Raw genomic sequence first — 15,069 nt, 5'->3', positions numbered from 1 at the left:
TAGCTGCAATCACAGCATTGTAAGATGGTGACTGATGTACCCCTAGGCCCCCTCCTCAGTATTTAAGGTTTGACTCTCATCATGCACTGGAGCACAAACTGGGATTCATTAGGACGCTACAACACAGAGCAAACACCATCCCCACAGACACAGTGGCCAGGGAGGCAGAAGAACAGCACATCAAGAAGGCCCTGAGCTGGTTATCCCAGCTGGACTTTTGTCAAAGCTGGGAAGGCGCCTAAAGAAAGCTCCAGCCGATCCAGGAGAGAAGGACAACCGCTGCCCAAGCGAAAAACTGTAGTGATCCTATACGTGTCAGGAGTAGGGGAGACCGGGGATAGTTGTAACGTGGGTCAGTTGTAACACTTCCAATTTCTCCAATCAGGGCTAAATTTCAAATGATGTGACTCATCCTGTACATGCCCAATTCAGAACTGCTATCACATGTGAAAAATCAGCACATTTTGTCAAACACAGACAATTTAACACGAAAAAAGTAATTTGTATACCAAAAAGTAAGTTTTTCTACTTTATTTCAATTTCTAATAGCATTATCTGCTTTGCAGTTAAACTCATCAAACTTAAATTATGTCATTTGTATGTCTATGGGGATATATTCTGTGTAGGTCTTTAGTGCTAATGTTTTAGCTGTTGGCTGCAATGTTAGCTAGTTCATGGCTATAGGAGTCTGGGTCAGTTGTAACAGCAACAGTCTGGGTTAGTTGTAACAATAATGCAGATGTTACAACTTACCACACTATTACTTTAACTTATATTAAACAAGTTGGGGCAACGACATCAGCAGAGAGAGGTTCACTGGACGCCTTTGTATATGCGGTTAATGCCATTGGCAACACAATTCCTCCACTGTTTGTGTTCCCACACATACATTATGCAGACCACTGTGTCAGAGATGGACCAGTAGGAAGTACTGGTAGTGGAAATAAATCAGGATGGGTGCAAGAAACAGATTTCCTCATCTTTCTGAAGCACTCTGCAAACCACACCAAGGTAAGCCATGATAAAAAGTAATGGAATTGCGATGCTGGTGAACAACTACATTTTTTCAGTTTCATTGTTATGTTCAAAATTGGTGCAAGAGTTGTAGGTTATAATGCCCACTGAGCCAATGAGGCCAAACTCAAGGAGGACTAACCAAAATTAATGAAATATTCAGTTGCAGAAAATTCCATAATTTGTCTTTTTTGGGGGGTTGGCATATGTTCAAAAGCTAGATTTCTGCATTCTGTCACACACACACACATAGCTACATAAATGGCTCTAAGTGCATTCATGTGTTGAATAAACAAAGATTACATGTTAATGTTTTATCAGTACCCTTTTTTCATTGTGTTACATTTCACCCCAGGATATGTTACAACTAACCCAGACTATGGGGTTAATTGTAACATTTCACTCTTTGTGTTTGAGACCATACCATGCAATGGGTAATTGTGCTGCAGAGAAAATAGCTGCACTATTTAATAGCCGAGACATGTAAATACTTTGCATTACATTTTGAATCCACTACCTTAAAAGAGCTCCAATTTACAGACAGAAATGTCAAAAATGTTACAACTATCCCCGGTCTCCCCTATCGGAGCATTTGAGATGCATTTTTTTCTAAACACCACGTCTCTGTGGCTTTTAAACCCCAAAACACGCTGCGCCAAAAATTGGTCCGCCCCAAGGATCGGGTCCCCCGACACAAACAGAGTGATATTGTGTATGCTGCCAGGAGGATTGCCAGGATTTATGCTATGTGATGTACTGTTTATGAGAATGGGGAAACCTGCAGTCAGCTGAGGGTAAATAAGTCACTTGGATACGTGATGAAAGGTTTCTCCTACTGAAAACGCTACGTCCAGATTAACAGAATCAAATTTAGGGATAAACATGTCGGTCAACTGGCGAGGACTGCGCACCATTCCGCTATGGTGCGCAGTCTGTATTGAGTCAAAATGAATAAATAATAATTAAATAAAAAAAAATCACATTAGAAAGCCAAAACAAAAACATAAAACGTTTTTAACTCCTTTTTAACATTGTCATCAGAAATGATACAAAAAACCAAGTAGTTTACAGAGTCCTCCTTTCTCCATGATTTAGGCTTTTCAGCTGTGGCCACACCTCTTTTTAGATTCTTCTATATTTATACCCCAAAAGTTGCCTTTTAAAATTAAACCTGGAGGTTTGCAGCTCACAATATGACTTCAAAGTTCAACTGGATCTAAATTGAGTCAGGCTACCTTTACCAGTACACAACATAACATAGACATGGTGGTCTTTGTGCATGCTCAATCATCCAGATAAGTAAATCCCAAAATGTTGACTCTGTCCAACATATTTGTTTTTAATATGAGTTTAGACGAGTTTGACAAAGAAAACCCAACAGATGTTTCTGAAGACATTTTCACCTTGTATATTAAGGCTCGTGTACTTGTGCAAACATCAAAGAGCATCAAACTCAGTTGTGTTGAAACCAGTGTTGGTTTAACTTACAATGTGATTATTTAACTGCTTTAAACAGATAAACAAAGAGCTAAATGCAGAAATATATAAAGTGACATAAAATGGGATGAATGTGCTGGACTATTGTTGTCTGCTTGTGTCCATGTTAGTATGTCAAGTCCAACATCTCCCTCTAGTGGCCATATATAAACATGTGTGAGGATGGTGTTAATGTAAAATGTGAATCATAGTGTTCCAGTCAGTCATCAGTGTGTCTCTGCACAGCTGTAATTAAAATGTGTTCAGAGGGCCTCAGTGTCTGAATGGTTCCAGTTCAGCTCCATAACAGCAGCGTCCCTGGTTTGATTCCTGTGTTTCAGCTCATATCTGCCTCTCTCACTGAGGGGGACGTAACTACATGGACATGGAGCGGAGGGCATAGAACTTGTTTCTGAAATTTCTTTCCATCTGTGTGCCAAATGTCTGAGCAATCTCATTACATTAAAATATACGTGTTTATAGTTTATATCTTGTATTTTTGATAAGAATTTAGTTGCCCACCAATAGAAAGCTGGTGCTCAGAGGAAGAGGGCGGGCTTTACTTGGTGTCAGTGACAGAAATGAAAAAAAGCTCAAATGAGTGAGAAGGACGATGAAGGAAACATCTGTGCTGTGTCTGCTCTGTAAGTAGAATCTCTGTGTTTGTTTGAATTCTTGTACTTTGACTGTCTGCTCTCCTGATAACTGATGATGGAGGAGAAGACATGAAAAACAAATCAGGCTGAATTCAAGTTCAAAACACCACGAGGACCAACTGCAGGTCTGAACTGACTCTTTATCTTTGCTCAGGAGTCGAGGAAACACAGCAGGCAGTGAAAAGATCAAATCATTCACTCATTATATCAACACAGCTGCACAGTGGACACATGACTTTACTGTGTTATTTAAGATTAGTGGTTAATTGAATGCAGTGGGAATTTTCTATATAATCACAGTGTAATCAGTGCAAATAGATGTAAATCATTAAAATAACTATAGAAGCTCCATTTCACACAAGTTGTGTGAAGAAGAGCTAACGTTTGCTACTTTAACATCAGTACATGTTTTGCAGAAAAGTGTGGATGTGGTGAGAAGTGTTAAAAAATATAATATAGAGTCATTTACAATTTATATCTGCAGCAGAAATGTCACAGAGGTGGTGGTTAGTGTATGTGTAGGTTTCCTCCCACAGTTCAAAGAGTTAGGTTAGGTTAACTTCTGATTAGTGTTTTTGTAATACTACTGGCCACCAGTGTTGGGACTAACGTGTTATTAAGTAACGCGTTACAGTAACTACGTTATTATTGTGGTAACGAGCACGGTAACTAGTTATTATGCCAAAATCAGGAACGCGTTAGTCGTTACTGGGATTTAGATAGGGTCGTTACTCGTTACTTCGTGTGGTGGCTATCGCGGAGCTTCCACAGATTCTGTAACATTAGCAAGTGGTGGAGGCAGCAGGTGGAGGAGGGAAAAGGGACCCGAGGCGGCCGCCGGTCCAAGTGTGAACTGAACTTCAGGTAAGAGGTTATGACCTGCAGTCTATCTGGGTCAGATATAAACCAAGTTAAGGTGGAGTTTATTTTCGTTATTCTGACTTTTTCCGTACTGCGTACTAGCTAGCATGACGGAGTTTCTATACAGCTGGGTGGGTGCTATGAAGTTAATGATGTTGAACTTTATTTTGTTCATAAGTTATTAGAGTTGCCAACTGTCCCGTCTGGTATTCAGAGAAAATATTACGCGTTTCTTATTGAGGTGAAAAGGAACAGTTTGTCCTGTAATTCAGCTACAATGAAAAAGACACAAAGCTGGAGTTATTCTGTCTTTGCTGCACAGCTGCCTCTTCTTCTCTCATTCTCCCCCCTCCCTCTCCTGTTTCTACTTCAATCATGAAAACTGATCAATGATCAGCTGATCGGCTCTCTTGTTTGTTTATCGCCCACTTTGCGCCAGAAAGAGGAAACCAGCCGAAGTCGCGTTAAACAACAGCAGCACATTTAAGCTTGATCAGCTGTTGTTAGAATTTATTTAATATTAATTTCTAGTATCAGCTGATGTTTTCTGGAGCCACAGCTGTAAAGCTGCTGGTCATGATGTCGGTTTGTTTATCTGGTGAGAGGGAAACATGAAGATGAAACCAGGAGATGTCCTTACTGAATCATCAGAGCTGAACAGGTGATGGAGAAACAGGTTTATCTTTTAGGTGACATAAATGAGTTGAAGGGAAGTTATGAACTGTTTCTGAGAGACAGATAACCCCAGGATCCTTTTTTTTTTTTACATAGCTGACAGCTGGTAACTGTGCAGGGGCGGATCTAGCAAAGTTTTGCCAGGGGGGCCAGGTAGGGCATTAAAAAGGAGAGGGGGGCACAAGGAAATACTTTTCTTATTCTCATTTAAAATGTCTAGCTTTTAAAAAAATTAAAAAAAAGTCTTACAACAAACGATTGATAGATTGATGCATATATACCATCAAAACAGTGAACATCACTGTCACAACAGTGTTTGTTTTCATTCAAAGGCTTTATGATTTTTCCTATAATGGCCGGTCTCTAGTCAAAATGCCCGGGACGATTTTTTGTCCCAGTCCAGCCCTGTATGCAGCTCATCTGCAGTCTGGTGTTACCTACATCTTCCTATTCAGAAGGCAGAATTTCCGAGTTCTAAGTACAATCAAAGCACCACGACTGCAGTTTCTGTGTTGGATGTAAAAGGCGCACATGACGCTGTGACGTAGGCTAGAATCATGGCAGCGGTCAATGACGGTCCAGGCGTGGGATTTCTCTCGTGGAAATATGCACATTATCTTTTCCTTTCTATTGGTAGGTGGCACAGTGCACTTGTGGCAAGTAAGCAAGCTAGAAGACTGGCAAAGTTATGGAAGCAACACAATAACAAGAGAATTCTGAGTAAAACCAAAGTTACTTTCCCTAGTTACTAGTTACTTTGAAAGTAACGAGTAACTTGAAGTAACTGAGTTACTTTTGATAGAAGTAACTAGTAATGTAACTAAGTTACTATTTTAAAGTAACTTACCCAACACTGCTGGCCACTCAAATGCTTCAGACTTCAAGTCACCAGCTGGTCCCTTCTTTCCCTAATGGCTCAATGATTAGGAGAATATATAGACTGTTTTTCCATTTTTTTTATTGAAGCATGTTGCATCAAATTGAGAATCAGCAGATAAATCAGAGAGACGACTTTGACTGTTTGTCAGCTGTTTGTTCTTTATGTTCACCTCAAATCAACCTGAGTGTCGTTTCTCTTTAGTTCTGATCTCACTGCTGAGCTGCACAACAAACCAAGGTCAGTAACCTTCTTCTGTCACAGTTTAAACCTGAGAAATGCTCACTGATATGACCTGATTGGGTTCATGTTTCACAATGAATCTCACATGTAAAAGTGCATCCTGCTAATGTTTTAATCAGATTCAACACTTTCATGTTTACAGAATGAATATCAGATGCAAAGCTGATGAAATAAAAAAAAAATATCACTCCACTGGTTGGACAAAAGTCTAACAGATCATCATTGTTCATTTTAACCCTCACAGCTCGTCTGACTGTGAGTCCCAGCAGCTCTCAGTTCTTTAAAGGAGACTTTGTGTCTCTGAGCTGTGAGGAGGACGACAGCTCTGCTGGATGGACTCTGAGGAGAAACACAAATATACTATAATTTACGCATCTGACAGTGGAGTTTACTGGTGTGAGTCCAGAGAGGGTCCCATCAGTAACATGGTTAACCTGACAGTCACTGGTAAGCTGAGTGTGTGGAGTTAGTGTTGATGAAGCTGTGTGTAAATGGATGAAATGCTGTAGTTTGTCTCTGTGTTGAGGTGGATCAGTGATCCTGCAGAGTCCTGTCCTCCCTGTGATGGAGGGAGATGACGTCACTCTGCTCTGTAAAACAAAGACCACTCCCTCCAACCTCCCAGCTGCTTTCTATAAAGATGGCTCCCTCATCAGGAAGCAGCCTACAGGTCACATGACCATCCAGCATGTTTCCAGGTCTGATGAAGGCCTCTACAAGTGTGACATCAGCGGTCATGGAGAGTCTCCATCCAGCTGGATCACTGTCACAGGTGACACACTCACCTGTCTGTGTTTCTGCAGCTTTCAACATTCACAATGTGACGACAACTTAATGACTGTGTTTGCTTTATTTTAGGCAAACACACCACCACACCTCCACCTACATCCATACCTCCACCTGGTTCCCCCTCCATCACTCTTCCTCCTGTTCTCTCTGTGTTGTCATGTGTTGGATCAGTCTGTGTTGTGGTTCTACTGGTGTTACTGGTTCTGCTGGCGAGACGATATGTTCACAGGAAACCTGAGGGTGAGACTCAGACTTCCTGATCTTTCGTATCTGAGTTTTTAGTAGAATAAAGTTCACATTCACTATGATCACAGCAACAACTTACCTAAATGTAATCTTTGTTTAGATATTTAATTTATATAATTGTTCATTTTGGAAAATTTTAACAGATGGAAAAGTAGCTGAAGAAGATGACGTCATCACTTATGTCATGTACTGTGATGTCAAAACATCAAAACTTCAAAAACAGCCAATCAGACAACCCAGAGGTAGTACTGTGTTTTCTTCATAGAAGAGTTCATGTTGAGCTTTCAGCTCTTTGTTATCATAGTAAACATGTTGATCAGTCTGCTTATCTCTTTTCTTTCTTCTCTGTATTGGTCAAAAGTGAAGTCAAAGTCAGCTTTATTGTCAAAGACCATATGTACAGTCACACACAAGAATTGACAATTCCTCATGGCCCTCATTGTATACTAAACTAATATAAAGATAAAAAGTCTTATTTACAACATCACACAATAACAATTATATAAACAGCAGTGTCCAACACAATCATAGTGACTGTGGCAATTTCGTGTGCAAGTGGGGGTGGGGCAGTCAGTGGTTTCTATGTTTGAGGAGTTCAGAGGGAAGAGCAGTGTTGGGTTTATTAAGGCACAAACCCGGCTGGAACAGAGACAACCAACTGCACGGCAAAACAGGACAAGACGGCGCTCTTTGTCTTTTCACTCGCGAGGGAAGCCGGCCAAGGTCAAGAGCTCTTCAGTCTTCACTTGAACTTAGCCAACCTGGGCTGACTTCCCCTTTCCTGCCTCTTTAATTGACAACAGTGATTACATGAATATGCAGTTACTCATAGTTCCATGAACATATGACAGTCTTAAGCAGGCATGTGTGTGTTAGCAAAGTATACGCCTGTCTAGGTGTGTGTTCCTCGCCATCACATACATAGGCATAGTTTCTTATAAACCTTTCCAGATGCCCAGGATGCGACCTTTCAATGAGCTGACATGTGTACGTGTGTGTAGAGCAGAAATAAACAGTCTTGCACCTTAGAAGAATAGAACCTTCTGGATTCTAAATGTATAACAGAAAATGATAGCGCTGAGGCTGCTTCCTTCATCTCATGTCTGCACAGAAGCTTGTAAAACCTTGTGGTGTGAATAAGGCACGGCGGGTCCAGGGATCAGTGTTTTGAGCCATTTTATCTACATCACCTCACACCACAACCCCACAACCCCTGAGTCCTCGTGTTTTTAACTTGGCGGACATGATTAAGGATGCCGTGCAGGTGCGTCCGCCCTCCCTGCATGGCACCGCAGGCCACGTCCCACCACATACCCCCATCCGGCCGAACCTACTCCCCCCACCGCGAGCAGGAGAGGGGATCAGCCCGGACCGTCGGCACCCCCGGGCCCTGGCCTAGCGAGAGGGAGGTGTCTGTTCTGGTGGCCGCCCACTCATCCAGCGGCGCCGGTGATGAGGTGGGTCCGGGGGTCGCCCACGTATCCAATGGCAGCCCCGGAGCTGGACTGGACGCCACCCATGTGGCAAGCAGCGGCGTGACATTGAGCTGGGGCTCATGGGCGGCTGGGCAGGCGTCCAGCACGCCGGACCACACCACACGCCGGCCTCTGGTGGAGGCGAGGCCGCTCTGCTCCGCCCGCCGACCTCGGGCTTCGGTGACACGGACTCCCCTAGCACAGACACCTCCGACTTATCCCGCAGCTCCTCGGGTGCCGCCTCCGCCGCTGCCCCTCCCAGCTGGAGCGGCTCCTCGGGCGCCGTCTCTCCCGGCTGGAGCGGCTCCTCGGGCGCCACCTCCGCCGCTGCCTCTCCCGGCTGAAGTGGCTCCTCGGGTGCCTCCTCCACTGCTGCTGCTGCCGCCGCCGCCGCTGCCGCCGCCGCCGCTGCCGCCGCCGCTGCCTCGAGCAGCCCCTCGCGCGGCCTCTCCGTCACCACCCGCGGCTCCTCTCCCTCCAGCCGGCGCAGACCCTCGCCCGCCTCGTCCTCCGCCTTTCCTCCGCCCTTCACCCAGCTGTTCCTCCTCCTCTGGCAGGCTCGGATCCCCGCGTGACTCGTCCACCACCCCTGGCTGCCGAGGTGCCCCACACAGCTTCTCCACCGCTTTCCCACCGTCAGTATACCCCGGTGGGGGTGGCGGCGTCGAGGTCGCCCAGGCCTGGAGCAGCGCTGCCAGCTCTGCTATCTCTGCTATCTTCCCCAGGTGGCGTTCGCTCTCCTTCCGCAGCTCTTCCTGTTGGCGACGCACCTCCGCTGCCTGCTCCCGCTGGGTGGCTGCTATTTTGGCCACCATCTGGGCCAGCTCCTCCCTTCTCTGGCTCCGGTAAGGACCCGCCGTGCCGCCTCCTGGGTTTCGGCACCAGTGTGTTGTGAATAAGGCACGGCAGGTCCAGGGATCAGTGTTTTGAGCCATTTTCTCTACATCACCTCACACCACAACCCCGCAACCCCTGATTCCTCGTGTTTTTAACTTGGCGGACATGATTAAGGATGCCGTGCAGGTGCGTCCGCCCTCCCTGCACGGCACCGCAGGCCACGCCCCACCACAAACCTAATAACACACATATACACAATGATTATATATATCTTAGCACAAATGACAATCTCAAAAGCATCAACTCTAACAAGGTGAGTGCAGGTCTGGAGTTTGTGTGTGAGACACTCTGATGGACGATGCTGTCTCTCAGTCTGCGGGTTCTGGCCCGGAGGCTCTTCAGTCTCCTTCCTGATGGCAACATACTGAAGAAGCTGTTGGACGGATGAGTGGCGATCCTCTGAGATGTGCACACACAGGAACTTGGTGCTGCTTACCCTCCATGGCAGCACCATTGATGGTTAGTGGGGTGTGCGGGATGTGAGTTCTCCAGGAGTCTATGATGATCTCCTTAGTCTTCTCTACATTCAGGGAAAGGCTGTTGTTGCTGCATCACTTGGCCAGATGTTTAATTTCACTACTGTAGTAGGTCTCATCGTTGTTGCTGATGTGACCACAATTGTGTCGTCTGCAAACTTGATGAAAATGTTGGAGCTGTGTGATGGTGTGCAGTTGTGGGTCAGCAGAGTGAAGAGAAGGGAGCTCAACACACGTCGTTGGGGAGCCCCCGTATTGATTGTTCTTGTGCTGGAGGTGTTTCTGCCGACCCGTACTGTCTGCTGTCTTCCTGTCAGGAAATCCAGCAGCTAGTTACACAGCAAGGTGCTGATCCCAGCAGATCCAGTTTGTGAATGAGTTGCTGCGGAATGATGGTGTTGAACGCTGAACTGAAATCTATGAGCAGCATTCTAATGTATGAGTCTCTAGTGTCCAGATGTGTGAGGGCTGAGTGAATTTTAAATTGCATTATCGGTCATCGGGAACGACAGCCTGGCTCAGTGATGTATTAAAGATGTCTGTGAAGACATCTGTGAGTTTCACAGCACAGTCCCTCAGTGCTCATCCTGGGATGTTATCAGGACCTGGGGCTTTGCATGTGTTGATCCTGGCAAGGGATCCTCTGTGTGGGGGTGAGGTTCTGCACCTCAAGAAGAATTTCTTTAGCTCATCCCATAAAGAGGTGGGACCGGCACTCTGACAATACTCTGCCCATCCCCAGAGCTCTGCGAAATCCTCCTGGAGTACTGCCTTTTTTGCCTCTCTGATGCCACGTGACAGGTTTGCCCTTGCAGTTCTTAGGTTCACCTCATCCCCAGCTCTTGAGGCTGCACTTCTCCCCTCAGGAGCCTGTAGACCTCACCTGTGAGCCATGGTCTCTGATTGGCCCAGACAGTGATAGTCCTGGTCTCTGTGACATCATCGATGTATTTTGAGATGTAGGCAATGACAGTTTCTCTATATTCCTGTGGTGTTGTCGTGTGTGGCAGCCTGTTTAAAGATTGTTCATTCTTTGGAGGAAAAGCAGTCTTGCAGTGCCTCTGAGGACCTTTCTGGCCACACAAATATCGGCATTACCATAACAGTGATGTGATCAGAGGCACCAAGGTGGGGGAGGGCTTTGTAATCTTCTCTCTGGCTGGTAAAAACATTGTCTAAAATGTTGCTCCCTCGCGTGGGGAATTTAATGTGTACTGGACATGTTAACATGGGTAACTATGGGGACTTTTGGAGGCTCAAGTGAACACTGAAGGAACTGCAGGTTTTCTCAGGTTATGTTTCAGCTCTGAAAAACTTCCCTTTTGCTTAATGTTCTAATGAAGACATATAACACATAACTTCACACAGATGTAACTGAAGGATAACTGTGGGGTAAAACTTGTGTCAGGGGAATGTAACCAATCTATTTATACAAGTTTTATCCAACTTCACTGATGATTCTATATATGAATTTTTTTTCTGTCAATTGAAAGCTATGAAGCTCCCTGTCATTTAGGTCGGGGTAAAATAACTGCATAAATATCTTCCCAGAGGCATGACCAAAATGGCTGCCGAGTATTTGAGCTCAGGGTCAATATGAAGACTGTTTCTGACTCTTACCATTTGAGATTTTAAGAATCAAACATTGAAATCACAATATTTAATTTCATACTTTTGTGATACATTTATTACTTCATTTAAAATTAGAAATGCTTTGTCAGTTCCATCGAGAACCGATGGTAGTAAGTAAAACTTAGTCAAGTGCAACCGTCTGCATGTTTCACAGTTACTGAGTGTTGTTCACTGTGAGCTGGACTGTGTGTTTGTGGTCTGTGGTTAACTGAAGCTAACAGCTCTGCAGTCGTCCAGCATCCTGTTTCTGATAGAAAGAAAACACTTCAGCTGCACGTGTTTCAACACAGAGCTGCTCATTTTAAACACAGGAAGGAACACGGAGACATCATTTGGAAAAGCATTTCAATAAAATTTCCACACAGATCACCATCCATTCAAGGTCAATATTAATTACATTAAGGACTGTTTCCATTTTATTCAGTTTTCATTTAAATTTACCTTTTTATATATATATATATTTTTTCGACTCCGACATTTTAAACTCGATCTATCTCAGTATTTATATATAATTTTATTTTAAATAAAGTAATAATTCTAGTATAACAGTAGTCATCACACCATACCAGTGTGTCTAATATTAGTGCTCATGTTGTGAAAAGTGTTTGCTTTGTACTCTGTGGTGAAGAGTGTCAGTCTTCACTGGCAGCTTTGTGGTCATCCACCTGCCCCTTACACAGAAACACCCCACAGTTCGTTGTGGTCACTTTGTTTTTCAGAGCAAAGGTGTGAAAGCAAGAGAAAAAAAAAACTGTACAAAATGTGCTGAGCTTTAAAATATATATATATATATATATATATATAATCCCCTCATGTAGCACTTCATTAATTAAAACATTTTGCTGTAGTGTGATAATGTAGTTTTATAGTTGTGCACCTACAGAAATGTAAATGTGTTCTATTATTTATTACACAGACAGAAATTCAGCTGCAGTCGACTCAGCAGTGAGAACTGAAGATGTCAGTTATGAACAAACCAACATCAGAACAAGGAGGCCCAGGTACAGCTGCTCTTTATCTCTAACTGAGTCAAGCTAGCTGCTCACCATGTTTCCAACCATCGTGCTAAGCTAAGCTAAGCTAACCACGTAACCAAATGTTTGACTTTTTAATGTCATTTAATGCAGTTAAAGAGCAAATTGTTGTTGAGCTCAAGGTTTGACTTCTGTGAACTTTAATTAGAGTGTCGACAGCTCATTGATTTCTGAACTTGTTCCCAGTAAAGTCTGAACTGGGACTGTGTGTGATGCAGACCAGAGGACATCCACATGTTACAAAGAAGTATATGGATAGCTTACGGCCATACTTCCCTGAGCATGCCTGATCTCGTCTGATCTTCAGAAATACAGTGTCTTGCAAAAGTATTCGGCCCCCTTGAACTTTCCCACGTTTTACAGCCACAAATATGAATCACTTTTACTGGAAAGACCAATACAAAGTGGTGTACACTTGAGAAGTGGAACAAAAATCATACATTTTGATCATACATCTGCTCTCTAACTGGTCCCAACAGCACCTCAGACCAGAGGACATCCACATGTTATTTATATTTCTTAATTTCCTCTATAACCTGTAAAAGCGTCCCATATAAGTTCTCTGCAGGATCAATAAACTCAATCAATAAAAAGGATTCCCTCTTTGTTCAATCTTTTTTTTTTATTTACCATGAAACAAGGAATAAAGATTAAGCTTCACCTGGCACACTATAAACAGCAGGGACATCATTCAGTGGGTGCAAAACACAGTAAAACATCACTACAGAACAGTACAGTATGTACTATGCATTTATTATTATTATTGTTATTTATTATTTATCATATAATAATATAATAATCATATCTTATTTATCAATAAGATATGATCTTATAGAGAAGGTTTAACATGGTGAATGTTTGACTAGTGTTCATTACCCTGTCAATATTTATAGTCTCACACTCAGTGGTCTGACCTAAAATAAAGAAATGAAGTGTTTTAGTGTGATAAAGTATTGTTACATCCTGTGAGGCTGTGGGAGTGTGTGGGTGGGGTGTTTGCCCGCTCTCCCCGCCTCCTCCTCTCTTGTCACTCCTACCCCCACTGTCTCTCTCACTCTCCTCTCTCCCCAGGACACAGCTGCTTTTGATTAGCCTCGTTTGCCACCTGACTCCAGTCAGCAATCACCTCTGAGGCTATTTAAACTGGGGATGAGCTGTGAGCAGGGTGGGGTTTTTTTTTTTCTTCCAGCGCTTTCAGTTTATTATCATTTTCTAGTTTATTATGATGATGTTGATTATTATTGTTTGTGTTCTATGTGTTATATTCGGTCTGCCTTTGAGTCTGCGTCTGTGTCTCTGTCTGTCTATCGTGTCACCCTGCCTGTTTGTGAAGCTGTCTGTTTAGTCCTCGTGTCTGAGTTTCCTGTTTTATTGTGAAGGTCTCTGTCTGATGTGAGTATGTTCAGTTTACATTTCCCCTGTCCCGTCAGCCCTGATTCCTCCCAGCTGTGTTGCCCTCCTGTGTGCCATTTCCTGATTACCTGGTGTGTGTATTTATAGTTGGTGTCTGCCTGTGCTTCACGTCGCGTCGTCTGTGTTTCATGGTGTCCTGTTCCTCGTCTGCGTCTCTCTGCCACTCACCTCGTTCGTATGATCTCCGGTTTGTTATTTAGCTCACCCAGTTTAGGTTTATGTTCTGTCCTGCCCTCAGTTGTGTTATTTGTGCACTGTAAATAAACCCTCACTCATATCACCATATCGGCTGTCTGCATTTTGGGTCCTCCTTTTCCTCCACACCACACGGCTCACCCCGCCAGCCGTGACATTTACTGTGAGGTGAGGTGTGGTTGGGGTGTGGACAGTGGTTGTGCTTTTGTAACGTTGAGGTATGGACAGCTACACACTGCCCACATTTTATTCTGTAAAAACTACATTTTCACTGCTTTTATGGCCTTTTTAGTGGGGAGAACATAGCTAGGATTTAATGATTTAACAAATCTTTTAAATCCTTTGTCCTCCACAATGCTAAATGGCTGGGAGTCCTCAATCACCATTCTAACCAGGTTTTATGTATTTGAGATTGTTCTACTGAGGAAAGACAACAAAAACAAAGCACAAATATAAATATCACCCATGTAACTTATTACAGTTGTATAATATTGTTATATCATTTAGTAACATTACAGCATGCTATATTATCATGGCATTTGATGGCTCACCTGGTCTTGCTCCACAATCGGTGTTCCCCTTATTCTCATGCAAAGCTCTGTAGTGCCTAAGCATGGATGAGGTGTTGTTGTTATATCCCAGCTCCCTGGCATATAGCAAACACTTCACCTTGTACAAAAGTAAAGCCGCTTAACATAAATTGTATTGCACCATCAGTATTATGAAAATACATCTTCTGTAGAAATTTACATACCTTGTTGGGAGGAATAAAATCACAATGTTCCCACACAGGGGAGGACATCCTCCTCTTCTTAGCTGGCTCCATTCTCTCCTCACTCTCCTAAACCTCCAAACTCTCACTAACCACAACTTTCCATCAAACACCCACATTTTGAATGAAGTCTGAGGGGTTTATATCGCTGTCATGGCTCGCGGCAAAGTTCGAACCACTTCATGAACCCGTCACGTTGTACAGCCGGGCAGCGAGGCTTTGGACGTCATCATTTTCAGCTCCTCCCATAAATGAAGCAAGCCTCGATACGCGCATCGCGGAAACGCCCCCTAAATTACTCGACACAAGCTTCGGAGCCTCGATACAGAACGTCACAT

The 15,069-nt window shown here is 43.7% G+C and overlaps 2 long non-coding RNA genes across 2 annotated transcripts in view; one reads left to right on the top strand and one right to left on the bottom strand.

Moving 5' to 3' along the window:
* Window positions 1–15,069, bottom strand: part of LOC146521387 (uncharacterized) — a 208,346-nt gene that overhangs the window by 94,060 nt on the left and 99,217 nt on the right. The window lies entirely within an intron of this gene.
* On the top strand, window positions 6,177–6,574 carry LOC146521392 (uncharacterized). Its single transcript, XR_014873435.1, has 2 exons — window positions 6,177–6,249; window positions 6,329–6,574. It is a non-coding gene; the product is annotated as an uncharacterized LOC146521392 (long non-coding RNA).

The sequence above is a fragment of the Neolamprologus multifasciatus genome, chromosome 3 (assembly GCF_963576455.1).
Source record: "Neolamprologus multifasciatus chromosome 3, fNeoMul1.2, whole genome shotgun sequence".
NCBI lineage: Eukaryota > Metazoa > Chordata > Actinopteri > Cichliformes > Cichlidae > Neolamprologus > Neolamprologus multifasciatus.
This window is presented reverse-complemented; position numbering and strand designations above follow the sequence as displayed.